Source organism: Numida meleagris, chromosome 11 (genome assembly GCF_002078875.1).
Source record: "Numida meleagris isolate 19003 breed g44 Domestic line chromosome 11, NumMel1.0, whole genome shotgun sequence".
In the NCBI taxonomy this organism is placed as follows: Eukaryota; Metazoa; Chordata; class Aves; order Galliformes; family Numididae; genus Numida; species Numida meleagris.
Window position 1 is genome coordinate 14,863,365 of NC_034419.1, and position 16,648 is coordinate 14,880,012.

At 38.9% G+C, this 16,648-nt stretch overlaps 1 protein-coding gene across 3 annotated transcripts in view; it reads left to right on the plus strand.

Annotated features, from left to right (window-relative positions):
• FAM19A1 (family with sequence similarity 19 member A1, C-C motif chemokine like) overlaps positions 1-16,648 on the plus strand; it is a 300,399-nt gene that overhangs the window by 15,644 nt on the left and 268,107 nt on the right. For all 3 annotated transcript variants that reach the window (XM_021409372.1, XM_021409365.1, XM_021409369.1), the window contains exon 2: positions 2,059-2,115. The gene's annotated coding sequence lies outside the window, so the exon portion shown is untranslated. The remainder of the gene's footprint in view (positions 1-2,058; positions 2,116-16,648) is intronic.

Consider the following 16,648-nt stretch of genomic DNA (forward strand, 5'->3'; position numbering starts at 1 on the left):
GATTTTCCAGTCCATTAAGTTCAGTCAGTACAAAATGAACTTAACTGGCCAGATTGACACCTTGAGAATACACCTTGTGCTAGAGGGAATCCTCATTTGGGTAAGGTTGGTAGAGCTAATTCTGTTACTTCTTGCTTCGGATCTGACGTCTGTGAGGTTTCTGCTGCCGGAGCTGTTTTCTGTATGAATGGGAAAATTCTGAAACAATACAAGAGACAGGAAAAATCAAAGGCAAATCAATACTATTCTGCTATGTCATGTCCTCAATTAGCAAAATAAGCAGACAGAGTACGCGGTCTTGCACCTAGTATCTTGCCACTCCAGAGCCATGCAGATCCTACTCACATCACTCCCCTGCTGCTCCAATCTGAACACGAATGTTGCAATGTGATATATCTAATCCTTTTGGTACTTTTGTTTAATTATTATAAAGAACAGACATATTTTCTTCCTCGTAAGGAAGAGCTAATGTCCTTTCCCTAGTAGAAACAGCATAGGATCAACCGGTGATGTAAACTATCAAAAGCTACTGATATACAGACATTGAGAAAAGGATGAGAAAGCAAATTTCTTCTAGAGATGTTCTGGTCAAAAAAAAAAATGTCAAAAAAATTATATTTGACTGTAATTTCTCTCTACCATTCTCAAGTTTCCATTTAAGTGACGGAGTATGAACTTGGCTGTCTTGTGATTCAACAACCATTACACCAAGTCCAGTAGTTAGCTGAGTGGAGTTGTTTCTTGGTCACTGAAAATTGTTTTGCATCATAGTCATAACAAATCATGAGCAATCAACTATCTTTTCCAACAGTAGGAAATTGTGAAAGCTCTTTGTCTCTTCTATGTAATGTCTGCCACTGGTTTATAGTTTCTTAGTAGATAACAACTATGAGAGATAGGATTCATATTGTCTTGGTTATGAACTTAGGTAAGAATTTTGCATTTATGTATGAGAATACCATGAGGGCCAAAGAAGTCATCAGAAGTGCTTTAAACAGCCAGGCAAATTTGCTAACTGACCGGTCTGAATTGCACCCACCAGTATCAAAACCACGTCACTTCTGAGTGCTTTTCTGGGAGACAACTTTTAGCTTTGCAGAGGTCTGAAAGCAGAGCCCACAGCTGCTTTGATTCTCAGGAGTGGGAGTGGACTGTGGAATTATTTCCATTGATTGCAACTCAGACATTTACACTCTCCTTTGTTTTTTTATTCCCTTCCCTTTTGAAGAATTGATTTCAATAACTAAAGCAGTAGCAAGAGAAGATTGGCTATATTGAATTCACATTGAACTGATTAAAAAACATAGAAGTTATTAGAAAAATAAACATATTTCCTTTTGCATTATGTAGTATTTCATCTCCAAATTTATTAGTTTAATATACTAAGTAAAAATGACAATGAATATTATTTAGCATCATCGGAGAATAATTTTGGCAGCTGGCAAACATTTTTATGTGTGCATTACAGTTTACAATCAATTTTTTTATGAAAGACATCATATAGTTTTTCATCTTATGCAGCAAGGAATGAATAGTATGAGGATAGCCTAAATATTCACACACATCTAATTTTGTTTACATATTTTTCTTAATTATTGTTAAACCTTAACTACTGAAGTCAATCTGTGTAAAGTTTATTTGGAGAATAATTAAGGGACATTCTAAGCATGCAGATACCAGTCGTTATTTCCATTGTTCTAAGCTGGTGTTTTTGCACTGTGAAGAGTTGTTGTAGCTGACACAAGAATCCGTTTGCAACTCACAAAGAGAGATAACTGACAAAATAATCAGATGCAGTACACCCACTTCCACAGGAAGGCCTAATTGGTTTTAGAATGAGCAGTGCCTGTCTGTGAGCTGGAGCAGAAGCTGCGCCCCAGTGGTATGGTCAGCAGTGCCTTCCAGAGGAACGGATGGTATATAAAACAGAGACCCTAAGTACCTATGAATTATAAAGCTTTTGGAACAGTTTGTGTAAGAATACAGGATCAGTCTGAATTAAATTCCCTCAAGTATTCCATTGGGCATATTAATTCTTTCCCTTCTTTTCCTTCTCAGATGTGAAATGCTGCAATCTACTGTTAAACAGCTGCTGTGGCTCCTGATCAAAGACAGGTAAAGTAGTCCCAGATCTTTTACCTGCCTCTTACAGGTGTTACGAGGTTTAATAAATTTATGCTTTTATAGCACAACAAGGTCCTTGAAGAAAAGATGGTATAAGGTTGTATTCCCCGCTACGTTCCATTACTGGCTAAGCAGATTGCTTGGAAATGCAATTTGGTATGCACAGGTGGCGCTGCCTTCTGCGAGCTCCTTCATTTGTGCGCTTTCCATGGGGCTGATCTTGTTCTTTCTCCTTTAGAATTTCTTAATAAGGGGTAAGAAAGAGGAGGCAGGTCAAAAAGATGCTTAGTGAAAGAGATCTTGCAATACATTAAACTTTTCCAAGGAGGTTCCGCTGTATTGTCCCTTGTACTGATCAATTATGGAATCTTTTTCTCATGAGCACAACTCCAGGAACAGATAATGAGTTTGCACAAATAAAAGTACCAGTAGAATTTGATATGGAAAACAGACGTGCAGAGACACTTAATGTGCTATGTGACTTTGCTATTCATTTTTGTAATACCCCAGCAAGTTCATTAGGGCCAATTCTCAATCATGCCATATCCATATATGTTCAATAAAAATGAAAATTTCCTGTCAAAGCTTGTATTTTTGATGGTTCAATTGTTTTAATTATTTATGTAAGGAAAACAGCTGTTCTCTGTAGGAAAAATTTTAATTTAAACCAAAAAAATGCACTTCCAAATGTCAATTCATTTGAGATGTGAATATTTAAACCGAAGATATTTTCACTCTTTTGTTCATTTTGGTTTCATAACCCTAAAACTTTGAGTCACTCTGATATTATTTTTAAGTGACTTCCCTATGAAGAATGAACAGTGTGGCTTCCTGGTTTTCCTTTAGGTAGCAGATCAGAAGAGCTTTTTATGTCCTTCTTGCCCCACTCCCTCAATGTGGGGTTGGACCACGAATGTGTACTTTGGCTTCATCAGTGCAACTCATTCCTTTTTCTTCCAGTACATTTTCCATTGTTGCAACTGTCGACGGTTATTAGCTGATACTATTAGACTTGGGAGATAAGACTTTCCTCAGGAAAAAAGCGTGAAAAATTGAAATGACAGCATTGTACCCGTGTTGTGATGGCTGTGCTAACTCCAGCTCAAACGTAGTTTCTGCTGTGATATTACAGAAGCCTTGTTGTGATGCAGGGAAATTATATCAGTGCCCATGGGCCCTACCACAGAACACAACACATTTTCCACATCTCTCTCTCAAGAACATGCACTAACTCTGTGGAGTGACTGTACTGTTATAAATGTTACACAAGAGGAAAATGTCATACCTGCAAAGTGCATTGACAAAAATTCAGGCAATGTTTTCCAGCCACTGCTGTACTTGTTACTGCTTCTGATAGTCCAAGGTTGGATTATTTTGGGTATAGCACAGCATTTGAATCACTGAATCACAGAATCAGAGAATTGTAGAGGTTGGAGGGGACCTCTAAAGATCATCCAGTGCAGCTCCCCGTGACCTTAGGAACAAACTGCTTCACATACAATAGTGAGCCAAGGCCTGAATATATCAGGGAGCAGAATGAGATCCTAAACCTGTATGATCAGTAGTTAGATGCGTCATTCATTTTTCATTGATTTCAGTGCAGCATCCTGGGCTGCTGCATCATTTGGGCAGTTTCTCTGAACTGGGGCAGAATGACTCAGTTGAAGAACGTTGTTATGTATTGCTGTCTGGACATCCCACTTCTAAGTGGTTCTTAAGTTTAATGATCAGACTCTTCACTTAAAATACCTTGCAAGAGCTTTCTCAGTAGTAGGAAAACTTGGATTTGGCTGCATTTTCCTAAAAGTCATTGCCCAGCCAGCAGCACACTGCCTCTCCCTTCAAACCATAGGACGAGACACTTTGCTGACATATGCCTGTTTTCTCTGATGTAGAAGGACCTTTAATGATTTGCAACAGCTAAACATATGACCCTTAAATTTCATATTTATACTTGTTTTATATATCTGTACACATTAGCAATTCAAATCTAAATATTTGCTCATTTAAATGTTTGAAATCATCACTCTCAGCTCTATTCTGAGTGTCTTGTTCATACTTTTGCCCTTGACTAATGGTGCAAAGTGTATTGTATCTTAGTGCCTGTGTGTGATCCTCCCAGCTTAAAAATTCATATATTCAGTAAAACATTAGATTTATAATATTCTTCATCATGAGAAGATAAATACAGTCCATAAAGGCGGCCTTTCTTATATATTATAAATATTTTTTCCATCATTACAGGTGAGTGCTGAATTTTGCTTGTTCAGATCAGTAACACAGACTGTGCATCAGAGGTGTTGATGGGCAAAAATGAGTGTTCTGCAGCCATATGGGAAATGAGAAAACCATCTGAAGAAAATCAGGCTAATTTAACCTGTTACCTAATTTGTTCTAAAACCAAAGATTTAATTACTGGAGTTAACTTTCTGATTGTTGAGAACACTTATTCTGCATAGACAAATGACAACATACACCACGGATTTAATTAAAGAGAACAGAGATAAGTACTGTATTGTATGCTAAAGTAATGTTTATATAGTAATTGATTACTCTGCAGACAGCTTGTTATGTTCCATTCCAATTTAAAATGAAGATAAGAAATATGGCAGGATGATAAATATTCAGCCTGAATTGCACCTTTTAGAGAGGTGACTGAAAGTTACTGAGAACATTTATATAAGAAATACAGCTGTAAAATCCACAGGTGATGTAAACTGGCATGTCTCCATTTGACATTACTGAGTGTTGTTTTGCACCAGCTGAGAAACTGACTCCCAGGAGTGCTAATGAAAAAATGTTGGTATCTTCAGACCACTCTAAGAAGAGCTGAACTTCTTATATCAGTGTGCAATGGCCTGATAAATCAACAGCTATTTCTTCTGAGAAAGTGTGGGAGAAATGATGGGGAACAGCACTGTTGTTCTCTGGAAGAAAGCTGTAGGGCATAATGGAGAGACAGTATCATAGCACCAACTCACTGGTGAGTTCTCTTCAGGGCCCATGGTTTTGTAATTTCTGCAGTTGTTGCTCGGTATTCCTCCTCTGATTCAGCCTGCTGGCTGCACGTACTGTAGGACAGCAGGCTTTCTGTTGAGGTCATAGATTAGGAAAAAATGTTGTTCCGGGTTCATTGTACGGCTGTGGCAAACTACATTGCTACTGTATGATTCGGTTTCTTTGCTGACATACTCTTCTGAGCTACCCTTTCTGTTACCCCTTTCTTTCTGAAAGGCAGGATTGCTGTATGTGAGAAGTGGGCTGGTGTTTAAATTCAAATCGTTTGGACTAGAGCACTGCCCTGCCTCAAACTGCTTGTGTTTTGCTCAGTGACTGGGTTATTCTGTCCTTGCTATAGCTGGCTGAGTATAAAACAAGGACAAAACAAAACTTACTGAATGCTGAGCTAGGAATCGGTCGGGCCGCAGCTTGCCAGCTCCACAAGATGACAGTGTGAAGGGGAAAACAACTTGTGTCTTAAAGTTATCAAGGGAAAATTAATCCCTTAATCAGGGCACAGTGTGCACTTCAGGATCCTGCAGAAAACACGTGGTTCAAGTGCTGCAGGAGGCAGTGAGCTGTGAGCACTGCTGGCTCCCTGCTCTGCACTCAGTTGTACACTGAGCAGGGACTGGAGTGCTCAAAGCATTCGGCTCACGTTTGTGATGTAGCAAAGCAAAGACAGGCATCACACGTGTCAAATCTGTACAAAAGGAGATCTGGATTATGTGAGCTTCTTTATTCTTTTATTATTGTTATTATTAATGTGGAGGTATTGCGTGTAATTGTGGCATGAGCTATGTTAATTAATTCCAAGTAGCCCTTTTAGCTAGAAAGTATATGTTGTGTTTCATTACTGCAATAGTCTCTGCCTTTCCAAGTTTCCTCAAAATAAAACAATTTTCTTTTCAAGTGTACATCACCGAAGCCAAAAAGACATAATATTCCCAACTGTATAAAACAGCCTGTGGCAACTAGGTTAGAGCTGTCAGTTTTACACATGGGGTGCCTGACAAACATATTATACATACAACTCAAGGCTGACCTTATACTGCACCTGAATTTAAATCCGTGTACTGCATGATGCTTTATATCCCAAATAGGCTGTTAACACACTCTTGCAGCCCTTCCCTTTTATAATGGACTGTAACTGCAGACTCTAAATTGTCATGAGCATCAGCCAGAAGGTAACACCATAAAATTAGTTAGTTTTAACATAAAGATGCCAAATCACTGCTGCATATGTTTGAAAAATATATTTTCTTTTAAATATTTGCGTGCTTGTGGGTAAGAATGTTCCATCAGAACGCCACAGTGTTTTAAAATGTCTGATGTATCCAGAACACCTGGGATAAGGTAACACATGGACTTGTAGAGCTGGGGACCTTTGAGAGAAGCCCAGAGAGGAGGAGGCCTTGCGGACAAAGGCTGTGCAATGTTGTGCAGCCTCTCCAGGGACGTGTGCCCACAGCCAGCACGCAGCTGGACAAACGCGCTGTGAGCCGGGCCGTGCCCAGCCCAGCCATGTGTTTGCTATCGAGCACTTTGCCTCTGAGCTTTTGCGAGTCATCTGGAGACATTCCATGTGTGATCGCATAAGGGCAGTCCCTGGTATGGAGAGGGAGCTTTTGTTCACGTTTTACGGAGCGTTCTTTACTGAACGGTCCCCACTGAAGTAACTTTTTTTTTTTACTAAAACCTCTTAATCTGTCTGTAAGATAATCTCCTAACTAGAAATTCTTGGCTCCACTAGCCTGGGGATGCTGAGATATTAGCCAGTGTTTTCAGAAGGTGTAACAGTCATTTGCAGGGGATGAAATGCATGCCAAACTCCTGATGACTTCAGCAGGGTGAAATTTCCACTGTAACTTTAATGAAGGCACAGATATGCAGCACCTGCAGAGAAACCAGTGGTGCTTCTTCTGCTGATGTGCTGGGGAAGTAATAATTTGTTTCCTCTCTTATTATGACTGGAGGCATTACAAAATCTTTGCAAGGGATGGTGTAACTGCAGTCAGGGAGGCAGGGGATGCTGGGGGAGGATATGAGCAATTTTCTGCAGCTCATTCTAAACTTCTATAGGGGATACAGAAGGCTAAAAAGGAGAGAGGTATGTTGTGCTTTGCCACTGCTCTACACATAGGCAATCAGACACCTCTTTTGGTACAGTATGGTTGGAGAAGGCATCATGGAGTGTTTCTGTCCTCGTCTCCTTCTCTATCAGATGTGCTCTGTGTTGGAATGCTGCACACAGTAGCTATGTCCTTGCTCAAAATGCAAAGCTAACTCTGATGCTTACTTTACATTGCTGTGCTTATTATCTTTCATGTGCTTGCTGCTGCAGAGCTGTGCTGTTTGCATGTCAAATCACCCCCTTGTTTCTGCTCAGAACAAGAAATTGATTCAGACAAGGCAAGCTCAGGAATGGGTCTGGAGCAAGGAGCCTTAGACTGTCTCAGGCAGTTGGAAGGTTGAGATTACGATCTCACCATGAGCTCTGTAAACCAGGCTGGGCTTCTCAGCTCATTTCCAGTCCACACAGGAGCTGCTTGTGCCTGGCTTTGGGCCTTGTCTCTGGGAGTTGGTATTGTGCTTGGCACCTTGAGCAACATTTGGAAAAAAGACTGTTTTTCTTGGCGTAAACAAATCCTTTTGGAAATGTTTTCAGGCGTTTTTGAGGACTGCTCGGAAGTATCTCACTTCAATCCGTAGGCTGCTTTTGCTATTCTTGTACATGCTCCTGTCAAGCATTACAACTGATAGGTACCATTTGGGTTTAAATTCCTTTGGAAGTAAAATCCTTAGGATTAGTGTTTTTGTATCCTTTGATTTGGTTGGTTGCCAGTTATTGACTCATGTCAGGCTTTAAAAAACTGGCTGCTATTCTTGCTAGAGAAAATGAAGACTAGGGTGTAGTGAAGCATGTATATTGTTATAGTTAATGAAATTATGGCACACTGGTGATGCTTTACTAACAAACACTAATAATTCATTGAGTGGATTAGTTTCTGTAATTGATTTCCAACTTTCCTATCAAAGCTTGTTCTCAGAAACTTTTAAACATAAGACAGTTCCTCTCCTTCCTCTGGAGACATCTCGCTTGTATGCATTATGAAATGGGCACATCCTATTAAGGTATTCTTCCCTGCTTGAATATGACAGATATTCTCAAAGGAACTAAACTCATTTCTGCACAATGTGCTAGAGACCTGAAGAAGTAAACTATAATTTATCTTCCCTGAATAACACTTCTCAGTTCAGTGCCTAAGCTGGATCACCTTCCCATGAACTCTTCATATGGATATTTATCTGCTGACCCAAAGCCATATGGAATTATTTTTATAACATACAAATCATCTTGTAGATAATGAAAACAAACATTTTATTACTTATTTTCTAGAAATTAGAATTGCCACTGACAAAAAATTGGCTGGTTGCACAGATTTTATTACACTCTTGCATATTGCTTTTTAATTATTCACTGTTTAATAAAACAATTATGTCTTTCCCACCAACTGATAGGTAAAGCATACGGTCTCTGATGTTGGTAGAAGTACAGTAAAACTCTGAGTAGAGAAAAGGGCAGGAAACTGTAAGCAATTCCTTTTGGGATTCTTCAGTAGCAGATAGTCATTCAAACTTTTTCCTGTGAGAGAAATGATAACTTGAGCAAAGTCATGGTACAGCTGCTGCAGGAAGAGCCTTTGTCCCTAGAGATGAGCAGGCACTAAAAACAAGGCATGTTAAATGTCCCAAATGTCAGCTTCCCAAGTTTGAATAGGCTGGCACCTGCTGAATATCAGCCTCACCATCCCTCTGAGTAACCCTGATTTCTGCCTACTTCCTTTGTTCTGCACGGATATGTTCCATCTTTGCAAAACAGAGGGGGGAATAAATCGTCAAGATTGGAAAATACAGAAATACAGAAAATTAGTTTAGAAATAAATATTAGAGAACTAATGACTTCTGATAGCCTGTCTCTAAATGGTGGGAGTCACACGCACTTTTCACTTCAAAATAGCCATACTCTGTCTTTTTAGCTTCTAGCTTGTTTTTTATTATCCCAAGGTTCTTCTTGAGTCCATTGTTTCCCCATGGCAACAGGTGTAATTCCTCAAACCATCCCTAAAATACATTTAAAAAGTAAAAATAAATATAAACTGTAACAAGGACGTTATTCACATACGAAACCATGGTCTGAACCATTTTCCACGTGTTTTATTTGCTAATTACTCTGGAAGCTGAAAGTTTATTTTAAAGAGTCCACTTTATAGAGAAGCACAGCCAGCACAGCAGTCTGTGCAGAGGCATATGTTTAGAATATATGCACAGAATTGCTTTATGTCTATATAAAGAATAAATGTTGTTTTCTCCAGGTTGTAGTATCGTGCTTCTAAAAATCAAAGACAAAGGGCACTGTATTAAAATCCTGCCAACAGAATGAACAGTAGTTATTAGTACTTAAACTTTTTTATTGCAGTGTAAAAAATACTTATCTGTAGTCTCTTCTCACCTCTGCATGACATCAGAGGGTGAGGCTAAGGAGTCCTAAAACATTTCAATTTGCTGCTATATAAGACACACCAGCTATTTTCAATGGCTCTCACTGCCAAGCAAGATGGCAGCAATTAATTCTTTGAAAAACAACCATTATTTCAAGTGGCAGAGCTATTCCTTTAACAGCTCCTTCTGTTAAGAAGTTACTCGCATTTGGAGCCAGAATGAAGTGATTTCCCAAACCTTCCTTTGTCAGAGAAATTCGGCTCGTAGACACAGTGGGTATTCACACCCTCTAATTTTAAGTGGAGTTTAAGATGCTTCTTCCCTTTAAGCTACTTTTGTAGACAGTGGAGAGGTACTAACTTCTTCAGGTATGGTTTGGATCCAACATAGTCTAAGCCACCTTCTGGAGATACAGAACTTTTTTCTTGGGATGTAGGATTACTGTACTTATAACACAGGCATCTCTGGTAGTTGCTTACACCGAGCTGAGCTGGGATGATAACAGGATCTACTGTGTGTCAGAGGAAAGTAATAGGCTAAATTTATCCCATTTCTTCATTGGCTTGGAACTTTCTAATTAAGAACTAGGAATTAGGAACTGGGAACTAGTTTGTTGTTTTAATGATTATCAAGGAAAATATGACTTTAAATCCATTCCTAGACATCCATTGTGTATTAGGTTCAGTCAGCTTCATCTCTAATTCCCAACGTTAAGAGAGTAAGAATGTATATACGGTGTGCACATACATTAAAGGATGCACTTGGAATCATATAGGATTCTTTGAAATCAAATCCTGACCTTCACATGCAAACAATTTGCAAAGAGTATTAATTAGTTAGCGGTTGCCATTTGCATGTTAATTTACTATTAATGACTGTTGCTTAGTAACTCCAGGATGGGTGCAAGAGGAAATGGTGCTCTACATGCATAGGTGTAAATCGTAGAATTACCAAGGTTGGAAAATACCTCCAAGATCATCTGGTCCAACCATTCACCTAATACTAGTATTTCCCCACAAAACCATGTCCCTTAGCACCACACGGTTCCACATTGCTCTTGATTAGTTTCTGCAGTTTCTTGTAGTAGAGGGGACATATATTCTATGGTTAAACTCAAATTGGTACATTATATTCTATGGTTAAACTCAAATTGGTGCATTTGGTGAGGCGAGCTGCTTCCTCTCAAGAGAAGGAAGAGGATTAGCTGGAGACGTAGCACTAGCACTATACTTTTGCTCTAGCAGTACAGCATGTGCATTTGGAGCTAGGAATCCCAGCTTCAGCCCTTGGAGCCGGCTAACCTGGCCAAGTGCAGCATGCACATCAGCAAGTACAGCTATCTTCAGGCTAATGAAGGAAGAACAGAGGCTTCCATGCCTATGCTGATGCTGTATGACTAGAACAACACAGGTGCATTAAAGCATTCAGAAACTGAATTTCCTGTGTTTTTGGCTGTGCTTTTATAAAAGTGGCAGCTTATCTGTGCTCCTACATACAAGAGAAAACAATGGAAATTTCTTAAGAAGTAATCTCAAGAGGCTGAATCATAGATCCAGCAGAGAGATGTACCACTTTTCCTTATTGACCTTTAATATAGCTTCCCTGGCATTCTGCAATCAATGCAATCTTTTCACTATGATCATAATGGTCATTGTCCCAAAGACAATTGATACAAGTAGAAGTAATATTAAATGAGAAAAATCACTGAAGGATTTATTTGTTTCCTTTATGGATTTTTTTACAATTTTTTTTGTTTCTTTCTTTCTCTTTCTTGTTTTACAAAAAGTGAGAAATATTTTTACACTGAAAAAAGTGGTTGGCCCCATTAATATTACACACTTCCCTCTGCCTTAATACTTTGCCAACAGTAAGGAATTATTTAGGGAAAAATATAAATGCATAATAAACAGATCTATACAATCATTACTGAAGTAAAATAGCAGTTAGGGAAGTATTTTTATTGTGAAAAATGGCCCTGTAGGACCTGCTGGCTATTTGTAATGTTGCAATGTAACTCAGATAAATTGGTGCCCAGGAGTGTGACATTTCAAAAGCTTGAAAATACACTACATTTTTCTGGAACTCCATTTTTGTAATTCTGCTAGCTATTTTGCAGTAGCAAGAAGCAATTCCTCTATGTCCAGGCAGTTCAATTAGAGTGTTGTAGATGTTGTCAGAAAGACTCAAATATAAGTGCCCCTGAGCCATGGTTGCGATTTCATGAAGTATCCTGTGGCCCTTCTTCCTAGCAATTGACATTTGTGGTCAGTTGTGTGCAATGCTATAAACTAACTTTTAAAATAACGACTCCTTTGTCTTTCTGTTGTAAACTTTGTATGATAAACTCTCCCATTTGGTGTTAGACATGCTTTTCTCATTAAGAAGAGGTTAATAGACGAAGACTTGCTCAGAAACAAAAGGCTCAGTGTTTCTACTGACAAGCAGAAGTTCACTACGTTCTGGAGATGGATGTAGGGCAGCCTGGCAACGTTATCTGCTTACCTGTCATTATTCATAATACGGATCAGGAGTTCAGGAGGTATCAGAAGTCCATAGTGAATTGAAGCTATGCAGTTAGAAGGGAAGAAGTGGATCAGGCACTGATATGCTTGACCTTTGACTAAGTAGGAATCCCAGCTACATATAGGCTAGTTAAAAAGCACTGCATTTTGAGCTACAGAATTCAAAATCTTTTGGGACTTCGAATGTGCAGATAAAAGTTTTTTAAAATGTAAACACACACCAAGATTCCCAAGTTTGTCTTTCATCCCTCAGTGGTTTAGGCACTGTTATGGGTCCCATGGGTGCACTGTCAGTGTTGTAAGGGTTATTTCGCAAGGTGGGAGGAGAGGAGTGGTTCAAGGCCTTTGGTGCTGCACTCCATGTGGCTGGGACATTACTTGGGACTAGAGATAGTTTGAGTCTCTGACCCTTCCCATCACTCAGGTGGTTGGTAGCTTCAGTCTCTTAAGTTCCAGCAAGGTCTGGAACATATTTGACACCTACACTTCTATGTGAGCGAGGCTGTTGTGCAGTGACTAGAGGCAATGTGGGGATTCACTACTGCTACAGATCAGATACAGCCCATTGCACCTTTAAGCACCTGAATGTCCCAGTGGATGCATCCTTAAGAGAAATGGCAACTGTGAAGGTTTAAGACTAGCTCACAGGCAGTGCAGGAGTGGTGACAACATTGTATTTCAGACCTTGAGCAACATGGCTCAGGATTGTGCCATGGGTTTCAGGGAGCGTAGTCCTTGGAGCAGTTGCATTTTAACTGAATGTGAAGATTACAGGGCACTCACTGGTTATCCTCAGTCCTACTTGGTTGCCTAAATATTTGCAGTTTCCACAGCTTTTCCTTCTTTCCCTCACTGACTTCATGCGAAAGAAAGATGATTTGTGCACAATTAGAAGAAGTGAATTTACTTCCTGCTTCTGCTGCAGTTTTCACACAATGGCCTTGATTTCCTTGCTCTGAAATGGGGCAGTAAGATGTTTCTGATCTATCTATATAGTTAACCTCATGAGGGCAAGTACGTTTTCCTAATGTGTGTGCATCTAGTGCTCAACACAGTAGGGTACTGGTTTTGCAAAGCAAAACACAAACTCCCTAGTTAACTACAAGAGTTTCCTTAAGCTGAGAAATGGGAAACACCTTTTATAGGTGAGATTTGCAAAGGCTATTTGTATTAATTTTCTGAGTTTCTGCTGGAAGCTTGCACTGGCTGCCACAAGCAACGCCTACTGACCAGTTGTCTAAAGACCTCTTGATAACAGTGAACAGTATCATTTTTGCAATATTCAAATTGATCCACCAGTAGGAAGACCAGTTTTCATAGAGGTGAAGTTAGAATTCCAGTTCCCAAAGATGATAAATAGCAGTTGGGTACAGTGTGGTTTTAATGCCTTTGAAAATCTCTTCATGTGATTTAACATCAGGGTATGAGACAGCATGATTTGATGCAGGCTTGGTATTCTTACCCAGAGGCTTAAATGTCATAACACAGCATCATGTGATGGCATTACTTTAGAGACATTTGAAAGCTTGGAGACGACAATATAAAATAAAAGTAAGGACATAGTACAGTGTTGACAGTTTCAGTTTCAGGAATCAGAACACATTCTATTTCTTTAGTCTAGTGTTGTGACGTTCCACATTGAATCACTTAATCTCCCATTAAGTAGCTGTCTTATCCTATTTTTCTCATAGGCATTCACCCAAATGACATCAGCATCATTGTCTAAATCCAATCAAACACTAACACCAAGTTGGGAATTTGTTCTTATGTATACTTTAGCAAGGTCTGTCCACACAATCTGCTACAAAGGAAAAAACAAACCAAATGCCGTAATTGTAGCTTCATCTATCTTGTGCTTTCTACGTACTTCAATGTTGATCTGACTTTGAATTTTCTTTTGGAGGAAAGTATTGCCATTTTCTGTTGACAAAAGGACAACTATGGAGTTTGGGGAAAAAAGTAACACTGACAGATATATTGAATTATAATTATAAAAGAAGCACACAGCGCTCCCTAAAATTTCTGTTGGCATATGCTAAATATGTAGCGTATCACTTAGAAATCTATTCTCAGAGGCTGCAGTTAAAAAGAGCAGTTATCGTTATAATCATGCCTGCATCTTGTTAAACAATCATGAGGTGAGAAGCTGGGAGAAGTTTTCTGGTGCATATGAAGAGTGAAGTCAGATTTTTTTCATTATGTCCAAATAAAAAAAAGACAACTTGCCTGATCTGGAATATTTTATGAATCAGCCTCTACAGGTTCTGCGACTTAGTGTTTCCATTGAGGTTCAAGATTGGTTTTGGGTCTGTATTTAAATCCCTGTCTAATGAGAACTGTAACAAAGAGTTGCAGTACACAGACTTTACCCGCCATCAGAGATAAAAACCCAACAAACCACTGAGCAAACAAGTAAACAAACTGCAACAGAGTTCTTCTGACAAAGTTATTCAGAGGATGATAGTACTACAGAGAGCAGTTATTCTTATTGTTGTTGTAATCATTGTGTCTGCAGCCTGACAAACAGTGACAGGCGCCTCTTTACCCTGGTAAAAAGGAAACAAAATGATCAGATCGCAAAACTCGTAGACTTTGATATCGGATCGTGTCTAGACAGTCCTTGCCTCTTAAAGACAGTCGTCAAGTGCTTTCCATCAATAATATGATATGCTGCTGTTTTCGAGATGTTGAACATTAATGTCACCTCCTTGGGTCCCAAGTGCCTGCCTCTTTTGCATTCATTATTTCTAGGCAATAATGGATACTTGCTTCTGTTTCTTCTGTTTAATTTTAATAATCTTTCTGAACAAGCAGATTCAATATCTGAAATAAACTGCTTTGCAAATTAATCAAGTGCACAACAAAGCCTTTTAAAGTACACAACAGCCAATAAAGTAATTTATGATGCATTATACAGTATGTAGTCTTTTCTGCTCTGTGCTAAATACTATCACCAGCTGTGGAGATGGAGGGAAATTTTATTCAAAATCAAGTTCTCCAGGAGTTTTGACAGAAGTGTAAAACTTGATTTTATACGTTAAGACACAATCATTTAACGTCAATCCTGCAATTTCAGAGGATAATTTAGGAGACTACATGTTTTGGAGAATTAATAAAATGAGCTCAAAATGGAATTGCTCTTATGTTCTAAAGAAGTCTTGGATGTGTTAGATGCCTTGCAGGCAGTCATAGTTCAAATTTCTCATACTGGGAAATAGAATCTGTGCCCGTGTTTGAGTCGGACTGAATTGTTTGTGGTTGAACAGTAATGAACTTCCCTTAGCTCAGCAGCTGGCTTGTTGAGCTTTTAAATTCTGTGTGGTTGTAGGAAATAGCTGAGTTATGTGCTGCAATTTTGCATCAGCCCATCAGTGCAGTAGGAACTGACCAGAGCTATCATTCGTTTCTCCTCGGATTTTATATTGGATATGAATAAAAATATAGTTGTAATATTGAGATAACCGACCCTCTTGCTTCTGATAACTCCCGGATTACATTTAACTCTATCTTCAATCTGTTTAACAAATCCATGTCCCTAAAGCCTTTATGAAAATAACATGGGGTACAAACTGACAAATTAGCACTGATAGATATGCAGAGAATGTGATGGTTTTGAATGTATCACATTGTAGAAGAGAAGATCTCAGTACAGACACAATCTCCTGTGTAAAATCTATATGAGATATATAGAAGTTACTACTCAGAATATTGGCTTACTGCACTCCATAGATTTGAAAACATCTTTCTTGGATGGCAGTGGAAAGCTTCAATATACTCACATGAATTATAAATGATGTCTGGTTTTCTTGCTAAAGTAGGTACCCTGTGTTTTTCTAACGTAGGCACTTCAGACTTTAGAAAACTACTTCATGCATGCACAAAAGCAAAAGACTTGCATGTGGAAACTTTTACTGTTGTCAGTACCATTGTGTGCTCTATTGTAAATATTTTTGTTTTAATTGGGAGTGCCACAAATATTCTCTTAACATGGGAATGAAGTCGTGGCTTTTAAACAATTAGTTTAAAGATGGAATTGATTTGGAAGAAGAAATGCCTGTGAAGACACAATATATGAAACCAGAATTGATTCAAGGCGACAATTCCTACATAGTTCAGACATTTCGGTGCCTTGAAATGAACATCCTTTCTGTCATTTCAGAAATATAGTAATATACAACAAGGCAGATCAAAGACAAGGAATCATCACATTGCTCTCCTGATTCTCAGCAGTGATGCAATTTACATTCTTTTAGATGTCTTTGTATTGTTTTCATTTCAAAACCAAGCACGTACTGTGGTACTGCCTATTGGTAGCCTGAGACATTAACTCTTTGTACCATACTTTTTAGTAAATGGTAAAGCTTACAGTAATGACAGTACTGGGTTCAGTACATGAACTGGGTAAAATTCACAAGGTTGTGTGACACAAGGTGCTAGGCAAAATGACCTCTTAGATCCTGCAGGGCTATAAACTTACTGCTGCTCCTTGGCAGAAAGCA